This window comes from Chrysemys picta, chromosome 3 (genome assembly GCF_011386835.1).
Source record: "Chrysemys picta bellii isolate R12L10 chromosome 3, ASM1138683v2, whole genome shotgun sequence".
In the NCBI taxonomy this organism is placed as follows: Eukaryota; Metazoa; Chordata; order Testudines; family Emydidae; genus Chrysemys; species Chrysemys picta.
The window spans coordinates 34,753,093-34,767,554 of record NC_088793.1 but is presented as its reverse complement, the minus strand read 5'-3'; the positions used below and the strand labels follow the sequence as shown (position 1 = coordinate 34,767,554).

General features: G+C 43.5%; 1 long non-coding RNA gene across 2 annotated transcripts in view; it reads right to left on the bottom strand.

The window, feature by feature from the left end:
* Positions 1–1,462: 1,462 nt before the first annotated feature.
* The window catches only part of LOC101942987 (uncharacterized), a 44,077-nt gene continuing 31,077 nt past the window's right edge, over positions 1,463–14,462 (bottom strand). The window contains exons 2-5 of one of the 2 annotated variants that reach the window (XR_010599441.1): positions 11,592–11,765; positions 8,783–10,507; positions 8,154–8,382; positions 1,463–5,985 (exon numbers count right to left, since the gene is read on the bottom strand). This is a non-coding gene — a long non-coding RNA (uncharacterized LOC101942987). Of the gene's footprint in view, positions 5,986–8,153; positions 8,383–8,782; positions 11,766–14,462 lie in introns of both variants that reach the window. The other variant, XR_255303.4, reaches the window with a different exon arrangement.

Here is a 14,462-nt window from a genome sequence, read left to right as displayed (position 1 = left end):
TGCTCAGCTCCCTAAAATGGTGGTCAGCCCAAGGCAACAACTGCAGAGGCATGTCCATATGCCTTCCAGACCCCTTAGTTCTCACAACCTGAAAGTCTGGGAGCACATTTGGGATCTGAATGGATCAAGGCCTCTGGAGCACAGAAGAAAGAGCTCACAACATATAACTTCTAGAGCTGAAAGAGGTCAAACTGGCTCTGTGACAGTTCCAGACCTGTCTAGAAGGGGAGCCATTTTCTGGTTCAGTCGGACAACATGACTGCAGTTGCATGTGTGAACAACCCAGGGAAAACGAGGATCCCAGCACTACATGTGGAAGCAATGGAAATAATGATGTGAACAGAGCAGTTTCTCCTTTCTCTCAGAGTAATCCACATAAAAGGGGACTTGAACCAAAAGGTGGACTGGCTCAGAGGGCACACGGTCAACAACTCTGAGTGGTGCCTGAATCAGGAGGTTTTTGATTTAATTGTGTAGACATTCGGTCTCCCTTCAGCCAACCTGTTCATGAATTATATGACTGTGAAGAGACCCAAATACTTCACCAGGGAGATAGACCGAAATCCCTGGGGACAGATGCCTTAGCACACAGATGGCCTTAGCACACAGGATCTCCTCTGTGCCTGTCCTTTCCTAGGGAAGGTGGTCCAGAAAATACACTGAGAGAAGGCCACAGTAATACTGACAACTTTCCACTGGCCAAGGAGACCTTGATTTTCAGAGCTGGTAGAGCTGAAATTGGAACCTCTGCTTCAGTTTCCATGGAGACTGGGCAATCTCTCACAAGGTCCTTTTCTCCATCAGGACCCAAACTGTCTTCAGGTAACAGCCTGCTTGTTGAGAGGGAAGTACTAGTATTTCTTACTTGTCCTCCAAAGTCACTAGGACTTTATTTTCATAGAGGAGAGTATTAATACTAAAAGTATATTCCTCTATTTGGGCCAGAGTCAGCAGCTGGTGCCAAGAGCATGGTGTTGATCCTAGAAAGCCAGGAATTTCAACCATTTTGGATTTTTCCAAGATGGCATCAACAAAGGTCTTCTGCCCAGCACCATAGTGTGTCAGGTGTCTGCTCTTAATAGTGTTCTGTTTGCAGCATCTGTGAGCTCTCTGATCCACCAGCCTGGGCTCCCTCTGACACTGTGCTGCTGTGACAAGTTGCAAAACCCTCCAAGTTTGCACTTTCACCAGCATTCACACAGGTAGGAACACACACAGCTGCAGTCACGTGAAGGCTCTCTAACCACCAGCCTCCCAGCCTAGGATCCCAGAGCAGTACCATCCTGTCCTGGTCAAATCTGGCTAGTATATGGGTTTAACACTTGGTCCGCCTCTCCCTCAATGTGAAGAGGACCATGCACACTTGTGGTAACCAAGCTGAGATTTTCCCCAGACAACTTAATCAAACACACACTGATTTGGATTAAAACAAACTTATTTTATTAACTACAAAGGGATAGATTTTAAGTGATTATAAGTGATAGCAAACAGATCAAAGCAGATTACCTAGTAAATAAACAAAACTTCAAACTGACCTTAACATACTAGATAGGTAGGATATGAATTAGCAAATTCTCACCCTGAGTGATAAACAGGCTGGCAGAGTCTTTAAACACAAGCTGCCTTGGTTTCACAGCATGGGTTTCCCAGGTTTTCATACACAGGCTAGCAATCCCCTAGCCTGGGACTATCACTTCCCCTCTGTTCAGTCTTTATTCCTCAGGTATTTCCAGGTGTATTGTTGTAGGGAGAGTGAGGTCCCCACATGATGTCATTTCCCCCCTTTTATATCTTCTTCCCACTTGCTGGAAAGCTCTTTTGCCATGGCCTGGGTCAAGCAGTTCCCATTGTGTAGTGCTATCTCTGAGAGGTTTCTATTGTACACTGTTCCTGGGGTAATCCTTGTGCTTGTGTGCATTTCCTCAATAAACCATTAACATTGTTTGGCCTTTTTACTGTTGTACCTGAAAGGCTGCTTGTGGGTGTTTTCAACCTCACAACATGTTTCTGTAATACGTACATAGCCAAACTTCATAACTTCACCTACGACAATAACACATACAATTCAATGAGATCTTAATGTCCAGTAGATCAAGACTTTTAGAATGATACCTCACAAGGCATACTGTGTACAAAACATATCCCTAATTACATGATAATGATGAATATTGGGGTGCATGCATTGTACAAAACATATAATCATATCGCACTGGTGAATGTGGGGGTTCCAGGGTGCTATTTTGAGGTACAGTGTCACACTACAGCTCATGGAATTATCCCTGGCTCACTATCTCCCTTACCTCACTTGTTCATGATTGATGCAAACCATTCCTCCAGGAAATGGGAAATTCTGCCTCCTAGCTTTAGTTCTGGGTGGAAGCTTCTGTGGTCTTTGTCATAAAGTGGATTACAGTGGGGAGGAGGAAGACAGCTCCCCGGGGGATTTCTGCCTGAACCTCACCTCCTTTGGAGAATCTGTTCTCCCTTTGCTGGTACCTCTGTGAGGACAAGGGCTGAAAGGAGCACCTCTGTCTGAAGGCAGGTCTGTATTCCCTCCTCAGAGCACTTAGTGATGATGGGAGGGAGTGCTTAGATTTTGCTGCTTTGTCAGCCACCACCTTGTCTAGTTTTTCTCCAAAAAGGAGGGAACCTGTAAACTAGGATTCTTTTCCCAGTGCACTCAGGACTGACTTTAACATGGGGATGGCAGGATTTGTGGCCCCACAAGTCTCCCCAGTTTGGTCTCCCAGGGGTACCTTGGGACCTACCCCTGAGCCGAGCTGGCTAGAGCCTTTCTTGTCTTTAGAACCTGTCCCTACTCTGCTCTGGGCTTCCTGATCCATTTTTCCCATGGTGGAATCACAGCTGCTTTGGTGGGGAGGGGACTCCACATAGCCCTGAGACGTAACAGAGTTAGGTTTGGCTGGATGGGTGAAAGCTGGGCACAACTCGCTGTCTGCTGAGGCCAGGAAGGCTGCCTCACAAATGGAGCACTGCTTGGATTTGACCTGTTGCTTTCTTGACTGCTCTGCCCTGCCTATATAGAGGCAGAGGTGCCAGCAGGGAGTTGCTGAGTAGATAAAATCACCAGGCTGCTTAAGACCATGCCAGGACAGAGGAAAGACGCCTGCAACAGAAAAAGCTATTTACCACAGCCTGAAAGAAAAAGGAAAAAAACCACAAGGGAAGAAATAAAAGGCACAGGAGCAGTGTAACCACCAACTGACCCACTGCCGCAGAGGCAAAGAATCTAGTGGCAAGCAGGAGCAAAGGGTGCAGAGCCAATCCTATGAGCTGCAGAGTGGAGGGGAGTAGCCAGACATCTCCAGCATTGTGGGAGATGCTGGGCTGTAGATTGTATAATGCAATCTATTTCATTGTGTCATTTAAGCTAGCAAGCATCTGGCCTCTTTCTGCCCTCCCCCACTTTTTTAAAAATGTGTTTACATAAGTTTAGATGTCCTTGGTTAAGTAATGTTATACCCAAACAGGCAATAGATCAGCTAAGTGTTAAAATATTTACCACCTGTATGCACAGAAGTATCCTTGTGCAATGTGTGTAGTTAAGTGGGAGTGGCATGCAATACAGGTGATGCCATCCAGTATAGTTAGCCATCCAGAAAAGCTAGACTCCAAAGGAAATGAACCAGTCTCACTTCTGGTTATCTTTAGTGGGTGACTGCAGGATAAGCCAATTTGTGCCTGCAAACCAACTCTAATTGTCTCCTTTTTCTAGGGCTTCAAAAAGTCTGACTATCAGGGGCAACAGCAGGGAAGAGTATTGTAGATCAGATCCATTCTTCTGATTTTTCTCTCTCTCCATTCAAAAGGAGATTTGCCTAGTTGATGTCACTGGCAGTATTGCCAAAATAGAGACAACAGGATTTGGCCTGCAATTGGCCTAAGTGATCATTAATTTTTAGCAGGCAAAGCTTATGCAGGGCATCAAAGAAGCACACAGGTCATGTCTCACCAAGGGTTTTGATTTCATGCAGAATATAAATAATGAATTATAGTGCCCCATCCTACTGCCCTCTCCCCACATTGAAGTCAAAAGCAAAATTCCCATTTCTTTCCTAGAGAATACAATTGGGTTGCAGATTTGCACAATGCTTTACAAGCATCTACAAAGACAAGGAGCTCTCAGCATAAGATATAAAAGGGATCTGTGAAAAGATCAGGCTGAAGTTCTGGGGCAAACAGTGCCAGGCCAAGCAGGGGTTTAAATGGGGAAAGGGGGATGGTTTGGCACATGAGAAGAAGATGACTACTCCCAGTATAAGAGTCTGCATGAAAAAATACCACAAGGAGCTTCTGTGCCAACCACAGTCGGCTTACTCTGTGCTCACCCTGTCAAGGACATTCCAAAGTGGTTCAGGGGGGAACGGGGAAAGGGCATGTCAATGTATTCCCAGAGAGTCCCTGTGCCCAAGTTATCGCTTAGCTATGCAGGGCCCATAGGCAGCCAGAGCAACAAGTTAAGGGCCCAAACCAGCCCCTGACAGCACCAGTATTGAGTGCATGCAAGCCGCCTCTCCTTTGTCCTTGCACCCGTCTCAGAGCCAGTATGGATGTGCTCCAAAGTCTGGATTTTGGATAGGAGACAAGAGCTCTAAGGTGGGAGAGAACCGGTCAAGGCCTATGGCCTCACTGAGAATCGCAGGAAACAAAGATTTAGGTCTAGAAGATAAGCTACTGCGATCACACACGCTCTTGAGCCCATTTTTTCAGACATTTAAAGACTACAGAGATGGACATTTCATATATAAAACAGTGATGCCTTCTGCAAGCTGTCATTGAGAAGGGCCAAAATCCCTATTTTTGTAATTACATAAGCTTGACAACAGAGGCACTAATCTTTGTTGTACTTATTTCTCTAGTAGAATATTATTTTGGAAAGATTTCATCTCTCTTTTGCTGGCATTTCACTAGAGCCAATTAGTGCAATACTTGTTATAGTTCATTTAGTGGGAAAAACTAATTCAACACATGTCACTTCAAAACTATGCAACATAACATGAAATTAAATGACCTCTGTTCTGGCACATAGCAGTACTGAGTTAGAGTCTCGCTGAATCTAAGCCTTATTTGTACTGAATGCCACTTAGGCTGGTATTATTGGCTTTAATGTGCATAGATAGTGTTCAGTCTATGAGCAACTATGGGGTTTTATCATTTGCAACCCTAACTGCATGTACTGATGCAGCTGAGGCTGGGAAAAAGCTTTAACAAATGTATGAAACCAGCATTTCTTAAATGCAGTTGCAGGAGCTACTGTACGGGGCAGAAGATATTTGTATTCATATTTTAAATAACACGGATGGCTAAAGATAAATAATCATTGGGTTGAGGCAATGGATTCATTTAATTTTACAAATGTGACCAAACAAAAGTGGAAGTTGTGGCCAAATTTTTCAAATTTTCCAGTTCTGGGGTACCTGTCTGGGGGCCCAACCTAACACTTAAATCTTGGGCCTAGATTACTTCTAGCTGTCCGTCTGGATTCTCATAGCACATCCATAAGAGTGGTAGCTGAATGTGCCTATCACTGTAGTACTTAAGAAAACAGATTCCTAATGCCGAGCTAATATTAAAAGTGTGCAGGGTTGTATCAGAGAGAGCAGCACGCTGCAACATGCTCTGCCAAAGAGTGCACAGACCTAGTGTATATCAAGTTTCTTGATATCTAAAATCACAGTTTCAAAACTCAGGCTAGACAAATAAGAGTTAAATTTCCATCCTTTCCCCAAGGTTGCTCGACAGCTTTGAACATCATATGGACGCTGTGGATCACTAAGTTTCTGTCCCTTGGAACTTTTACACACATTCAGCCATTCCCCTCTCACATCAGGGGACTCCTCCAGAAGAGGCGCAGAACTCCTAGACAAAGACATGACTGATTTTCAGATCTGTTCCAAGGAAGGGTCTGTCACTACAGCAGATGCAGTATTTCAAAATTTCCAACTGAGGCACTTCTCTTGAGGTCTAAAAGATACAAAGGCATTTTGTAATGGACCACTTTGAAATCAAATTAGTAATGTTTCACTGCCTGACCCGTAAAAGGGCTGCTGTCCAGAATACACATGTGTTTGACAGATACATCTTCCACCTAACTGGCCTCCTCAAGAATACAAATGGAATCAAGCTGTGTGAACAGGGCTATCCAAAAGGGGATATCAGGATACATGTCAAATCGCTCTGTCTCAATGGATAGAAAGGAAATAATGCCAGATATAGTGCACTGTATAGGTCATACCTACCTGCAGCTGATGGGCCAGATTCTGATGCTTCACTGGGCCTACGTGCAGAGATAGATGCTATTCAGTATGCATAAAGGCCAACACAATCTAGTGCTAAGTAAATTGTATTAGATTGTGTCAAATCTTGAAGCACTTATAAAGACCCGAGCTCCTTTTCACACACATCTGTACACTGTTAAATGCTAGAAGTTATTGTGGGGAGTGCATTTACAACCTCAATGTCAGCACAGGTGTCTTGATGGGGCTGAGAGGCTAGAGACATTAGACACTAACTTATTTTTAAATAACTGACTAGTTATTTGTTACTGGCAGGATGTAGCATGGTGGCCAGATGCTATAAGATGCAAGCTGTACATTTGGTTTCAAAATGGCTTATAAAAAGCTCCATAGACATGGCCCCATGTGCTGCTGATTCAGAGACAAGGGGGTTTAATGGTGGAAAAGAACTATTTTCAATGTTATGAGAGGGAGATACAGACTTGCTTTTAAGCTTGCCAGGATATATTTGTGTACCTTCCAAAAAGCTGATTAAATCTTCCTTCCTTCTGCTACATACACCACCCCTCTCAACAGATCAGCAGCAATGCTATGAAGGCTGGCCATCTCCCTGGACCTCTGATGAGCTTTATACAGAAGTTAGCCTCTCCAACCAATGTAGAGCCCTGGTTATCTGCAGACCTGGCAAGAAATCCCACCTCTCCTTTCAGCAGTCCTGCAATTGGAGAAGGGGGACACAACTGGAGAAAGCACATGCTCCTGCTGCAGGGACAACAAAACCAAACAGAGCCTGAGCTAGGGACTGGGGGGACAGGCCCAAGGAGCAGTCTGAGTGTGTGGCCCTGTGAGCCTGTACCACACACAAGAATTAGCTGCTACAGAAAGGGAAGGAGATACCTTAGTCTAGGAGCCAGCTGGAGGGGCAGCAAGATCGTTTGTGACTGACGAAGAAGAGTTCCTTTTAGGCATATTGGATTTCTATCATACTCCCATTGACTGTTTTCTTCAATTACAATGGACTTCAGTCCATGCTAATAAAGGTGTTGGAATTGATCTGTGCCATGGAGTGTTTCCTGGGTGAATTCCTTCATCCCCAAAGGTTGTAAGAATTTGGCACCACCTAGCACTCAGGGGCACCCGCAGCACACCTGCCAAAGGCTGTTCAGGATTCTACACCATAGCAAAGATCTGGTAGCTATTCTTAAGTAGTTGGCGCAAAAAAACATTTTCATAGGCTCAGACTGTCAACCACTGTATAATTTATTGGTTATATAAATGAGGTTATATCTCATCAACCTTAGAGACAGCTCAACAATTTACTTGGCTACTTGAAAACCCCCAAAGATCGTTGGTTGATGTCACTGGTGATTTTCATGTTGTTTTTCCAGTAAGGTGTTTTTAGATTTGATAGCCCTAGGGAATGAAATCCACAAGGAATAGGCATAGCATGACCAGTTGCAGAGCAAGCTTCTACCCACCACCAACCATGCCTTAAATCTGACCTGGAGGAGCAAACCTGCAGGGGCAGTTGGTTCATTCTCTATTCTCATGCAATTCCCTCTGTTTAGACTGCCAAGACGGATACCAGTTAGTGCCATTTGTTATGCTGGCTTTTGTGTTATCAGCATCTGTCCACTAGAACTATACTGAGAAAACCAAGTCATTTCATCTAGGCCATCAACAACTGTGACTCACTGTCAACCTGAATTGAATTTGAACCAATAACCTAAAGGAGAAAACCAATTGTAGGATACAGAGCTTAACTCTTGGAGAGGCTTAAAATATTCTTCATTATTCCCTTGGCAACTATAAAGATAAATATGTACTTATTCAAGTTTTATTTTTGCAGGTAACAAGCTAATCAGTGTAGAAATTAAGGGTCTAATTGGCTTCTACCTGTAGGTATGGAAGACATGAAAGTAGCATACACCTGCTGCAATGAGCCAAAAATTTGCTGGAAGGGAGTTGATTCTACAGTTCATCATAACAGCAGTCTTCCACGCTGCAGAAGCTTCTCCATGTGAATGCCACGTGCTTTGGACACTTGGGGTTTCAGGTTGCGAACTGGAGTGAAAGAGCCTGGTGTGGGAATAGCTGTTCTGTGCAGCATGATCCCCTGACAAACCTGCAAGGAAATACATGAAGGAATTACTAGTGATCCTCTCAGCATTTACTCCCCACAGGATTCTATGTTACACTACATACTACGTTGGTGGCAAAGAACCTCACTGGCCATGGCTAGAGCTGCACAGAGACAAAAAGTTTGGCCCCTTTGCATGAGGCCTCAGCCCTCTACAAATTCACCAAGATCTCTGGGATTTACCATCGATGGGAGGACATCCACAATTTACAAAAGATGAAGATCTGGCCCCCTATTCTTATGATTTGTCTGTATTTTCTCATCCACTAACTAACATGAGGGATCTGATGTATATAGCTAGGAACATGTTATGTCTTTTTTCTGTGCGCTGCCCCTTTAAATTCCTAGAAGTTGATGGTGAATCTGTTTAACAGATGAGACCTACCTTGGCAGCAATGTCAAAGTGTTGACTGGTTTCAGGATGGCGGGAGACCAGTCAAGAGATTTGTCTCCCTGCATCTATCATTGGGGTTTAAGATTGCCTGAAATAAAAACCAACAAGGGAGCGTAGGAGTAAAACGCAAGTATGTTTATTAGACCAACAACAGTCAAACAAGGTAAGTAAATGGGGTATGCTATAAAGGACTCCCAACACAGGTAAGCAAGGTAAATAGGTAAAGGTGACATTATAACTATACTGACTGTGACCAAAAAGGGTTTACTCCCTTTCCAAGACGGGTCCCAGGTAAAGGGTACAGAGGACTTTAAAAGGTCTCTGCCATTTCTTGCAGCTTGCATCTGGAACCTCACAACCTCACGATGCAGATTGGATCCGGAACCGACCAGGTGACTCAGCAGAGTGAGGAGTGGACCTCAGACAACAGGTAGATGGTAACTCTGCTTGATGCTGGTAATTCTTCTTTCTCCTTCTCTGCGGCATCATGGGTGCGAGTAAGATCCAGGTGAGAGGGTGGGAGCTAGAAGCTCACTGTGGCAGGGCAGGGGTGAAACCCCTTGAATGCCCTGCTAAAATGCTGGCTAAGCTCTGCTTTCGGGCAGAGAGGCCAGGAGCAGAGGCTCAAAGCAGCCAGCAGAGAGCCCAGCTGTGGGCCCTAACAAGGGCTGGCTCACTGCAATAGACTGACCTAATCAGCGTTAGCTGGGCTGAAGTCTGGGCGGGCTATAAAAGCCCTGAACAAAACTCAGTTAGGAGGCTAGCCTGGGAGGGGACAGGAGGCTACAGCTCTGTCTCCTCACCACAGGAAGGAAGCCTCAAGGGCCAAGAGACCCTGGAACGGGTTGTAAAGGGGATAACTGTTGGGGGATAAAGGGGACTGCACGGTGGCACTGTAAAATAAAGCACAAGGATGAAACACCAGAAGAAGGCGTGAGAACTCTTATTTTACCAGCCTCAGCACAGGGCACAGGGCAAGAAGGCAGAAACCTGTGCGGACCCTCTGACACTCACCCTTGCATGCAATTGTGTTAAACCCTCCCACGACACCAAGGCACGGTGCTCTGGCCTAAACTCCTGAGTAGAACACACTGCTGTGGTCCAGCACTCTGCCACTCGGATGGGCAGCTCCGTCCTTCTGATGTGCTAGCCCTTATATGCCGTGCTGTTACCGAGCAGATTACATGTCAGATGATTACTTGGTTCCCTGCCTTTTCAGTAGAAAGGGGGCGGGAGGGGGGGAAAACTATATTGACCTGAATGTTATGGGTTAGTTGTTATGGCTCGCCACTGATCGCATCCGACCAGAAGATTTATAGGTTCTTGTCCAATTCAGACTACAGGGTCCGAGAACTCAGAGAGTTCTATATCGGGAGAGGACTCTCGGGGTACTTGGCAAAAACACTTACACTGAGGACAATACCAAAGTGATAAAAAACTTTATTGAGATTAAAAAAAGAATAATAAATGCTATGAAATTTATAACTGCAAAACAGTTAAAAAATTCTAAAACTCCTGGTGTAACCTTCCTATTATAAGTACCTTAACTTAACATACTCACACCCTTCCTTGAGGACCCGATAATAGGAGGTGAAGGACCAGCCTTACTCCTTGCATGCCCGATAACACGATGGTGCTGGCTTCCCCAATAGTTAGGAATGTTGAGTAGTTATACTATGCTACACAAGCTGAGCTGATAGCATGATAGAAGATAGTCTATAGAATATAGAACAAAGAAAAGAAAGAGCTAAAGCTCTCTTCCTTACAAGATATTTTATAGGATCTATACCCAAATCTTATTTCTGTACCCTAAGAAATGTATGGGTACCCTTATCCTATAGGTTAGTGGATTATGACACTTACTCTCTATATATTAATAAGGATTATCTCACTCCCAGAACTGCCAACCTAGGCTCTCTTGGCGACTTCCAGGTTTGTGGTATACCCTGCGGTTACCAACCGGTTGCAGACGCCGGATAAACCTGTTCAGTGTTGTGTGTAGTTCCTCCCTTTGGTTCCCCAAAGTTCAGGGACCATTCCTATCAGTGCCAAAGGTTACCAGCTTTTATGCTGACTTACTTTTACTGATTATATTTTTAGCTATTTAGTGGATCTTACCAGATACAGGCCGGTAGGCTTCTTGCATTTCAGCAAAATTTATTCTATGTATAATTATTAAGAAACACATATCATATGCCTCAACACATCCTAAATTCATAGGAATTAATACTGATAAAATATAAGAATAAAATGGATTAATTCAGAAAGAGAAACATATTATTTGATACGGCTGGCTGGATGAGTAGGATACAATAGCTAGCAAAGTAATCCTATGGGCTACAACTACACCTGAGGAGGCGGAAGATGGGCAGCCAAGATGGATTCCTAGTTGTTGTTGCCAGAATTTCAAGATGGCATGAGGGTATTAATGCCAAAACAGAAATCTCCCTCCTAGAGTCCCCTCCTTGTCAGCAAGGATTCCCTTTTTTAACACAGGGATCTGATGCCAACACACCTCGCTGACACCCAGTTAGGGTGGCACACCTGGATTTCTTGTCTACCTTCCTGAAATTGTTGCGAGCCCACCTGTAATGCGACAAATGCAATACAAACATAACACATTGCAATGAAAACAAGATCGTAAAAGGATGTACCAATAAATGCCAGGATTCAGCAACCTTGGTGGGGTCAGCAAACAGAGATTTCCACCAATTACTTATAGCCGCTGTCCTCTGCACTCTTTAGAGGACCGCTTCTATTTGTTCTGATGAGTGGTGAATGGTGAGCATTACTGACTTACCTCGTTCTACCACCTCATCGACATGCCTGGTGAGGTCTGGGTGCTCCATCAATTGGCTGATGAACGAGATGTTTAGTCCCAGACTCACCGGTTCAACATGATCATACAAATAGTATGCAGTTCCAATGGCTCTAGAGGTCATCCTTGCCGATTGAAACCTAACATCGCATCCCTCTATGGTTAAGACAAAACATAAGCACAAGTTAGGGTGGATGTCATTATTTATAGCATAAAAGGTATTTACAATAAAAGTTTTGCAAGAACTCCAGAGACATACACAATGATCATTAATGACTGCTATCTGGGAATGAGAAACAGGTTGAGGCTGCAATTCATAATGGCATTTGCCTTTGTTTATATTTAAGCAACTGTGCACACCTAAGAATACCCCAGTTAGACACAGGTATCCTTGGTTGGGCTTCCATACACATGAATCAATATCTACTGTATGATACTCTATCCCCTCCTGAACTACCCACTTCAGCACATCTATGGGCATCAGGGTGGTGCCACTGACATTAATGCCAAGAGAAAGCACCTCTACAAAAGCATCCCTCTCTCTTGGAGTCTGCGTCCAATTAAGTATTTAATAAGGAGTAATCAAACCATAATTATCAGGCTGCTGTGCAATTTATTACCAATGTTTCCAGAACAACAACAAGAGTCTCTCAAACTGCATCTACAGACGTAACTGGTGTTGCACATCTGACTTTAGAATGAGAAGTCTGACATTGAATGTCCTGCTCTATTAAATTGGTTACACAGAGTTTAAAAAAAAAAAAAACCCACAAGATTACATGTTAAAACAAGTTTTGAAGCCTGGAGCCAGCCATTGATGTCACATCAGAACATATAAAAGAGTAATGCCATCAACAAATTATCCATAACAATCAGATCTGGAACACCAGCTTTCAAATAATTGAATAGAACAAAAAGTGGAAATACTGCTGGTGGAAATACAATGTAGACCTTTACTTTCCCCATGCTCATCACACAAGTTCCAATAAGTTACACAACCAAGTGCAACCACCCTGGGGAGGAGAGCAAAGGCAACAGGGGCCTCAGCACCATTCAAAATTCCCTTCTGAAGGGTTTTTTTGTCTCACCCTGCCAGTAGCATCTTAGGGCAACCAAAGGTCAGCTAGAAAGCTGGGCCATAATTGGCTGGCGGGATATGAAGCCTTACATGTCTGCCCACCACTCTGGACTGAGGGTAAGCCACTCAGGATGGATAACCAGGGTGTTCAACATTGTTTAATAGGTAAACCTGCCCACACTCAATTATTCACCTAGACCAAACACAAAGCTCAGTTTCAAAATCCATTCTCAGAAACCTGCGGACAGCAAGGCAGTACATTCAAATTTTCACAAAAGAGGAAAGAAACATGGCTTGAAGAGATAATCCAGCTACACGGACAGTGATTTTTTTAGTTTCTATCTCCCATTACCTCACCAAATAGCAATAAGGCCATTGTGCTGATACTACTTTTAACCTTATCATGCTCTACTCTGCGCTGATAAGGCCTCAACTGTAGTATTGTGACCAGTTCTGGACACCATATTTCTCCAATTTATCCACATCTTTCCTGAAAGTCCAGAGGAGAGCAACAAAAATTATAGAAAATATAACCTATGAGGAAAAATTGAAAAAATTGGGTTTGTTTAGTCTGCAGGAGAGAAGACTGAGCGGGGATATGGTAACAGTTTTCAAGTACATAAAAGGTTGTTACAAGGAGGAGGGAGAAAATTGTTCTCATTAACCATTGAGGCTAGGACAAGAAGCAATGGGCTTAAATTGCAGCAAAGATGTTTAGGTTGGATATTAGGAAAAACTTCCTAACTGTCAGGGTGATTATGCACTGGAATAAATTGCCTAGGGAGATTGTGGAATCTTTGTCATTGGAAGTTTTTAAGAGATTAGACAAACACCTGTCCGGGATGGTCTATATAATTCTTAATCTTGCCTTGAGTGCAGGAGACTGGACTAGAAAACTTCTTGAGGTCCTTTCCAGTCCTATAATTCTTATGGAGGCTGACTATCAAAATGCATATAAATAAATTATGGCTATAACTCTATCTCAGGGTTCTGGTGATAGGAACAGCCCTTTTGAGGTTCACAGTAGTTTATTTTGTCATGGGAGACAGTCATTAGAATTATCCCTTTGTTATGTAGAGTAGGGAATATTTTCTGTTTTAGGATTTGACATTGCACCATTGCGTATCAACTCTTTACAACTCTCTCTCACTGCATAACAATCATAAAGCATATAAGCTAGATCTCTAAATAACATATAGCTAAAGACCTATGTTTTGTTAAGATTTATATATAAATATTTTTTTCAGAATTAACTATGAATACAAGTGCTTTCGATAATTAATAACTTCAGTGAAAATAGTGCTTGGGGATTTCAACAGTAAACAAAGAGCAAATAGATGCTTTTATTCAGAACATACCATATTTTACATTAAGAGATCAACACAGCAAGAAGAAAAAAGGAATGTCACAAGAAGAGAGCACAGAGTGAAAGATTCTGCCAGGCTACAAACCCTAGGAACAAAATGGTTGCTGAACTCTTCAAACAAGAATAATGCTTAGGAGCAGTACTCACAAAACCAAAACAAACGGTTTCACAGCTTGATCCCACCACACCCTGCCATGTTGGAAAACCAAAGACAACAGCAGTGTCATATTACGGTATGTCTACATTTGACACTCCTTATGGCGGTGCTTAGGGTACGTCTATACTTACCCGCTGGTTCGGCGGCAAGTAATCGATCTTCTGGGATCGATTTATCGCATCTTGTCTAGACGCGATAAATCGATCCTGGAAGTGCTCGCCGTCGACGCTGGTAATCCTGCTCCGCAAGAGG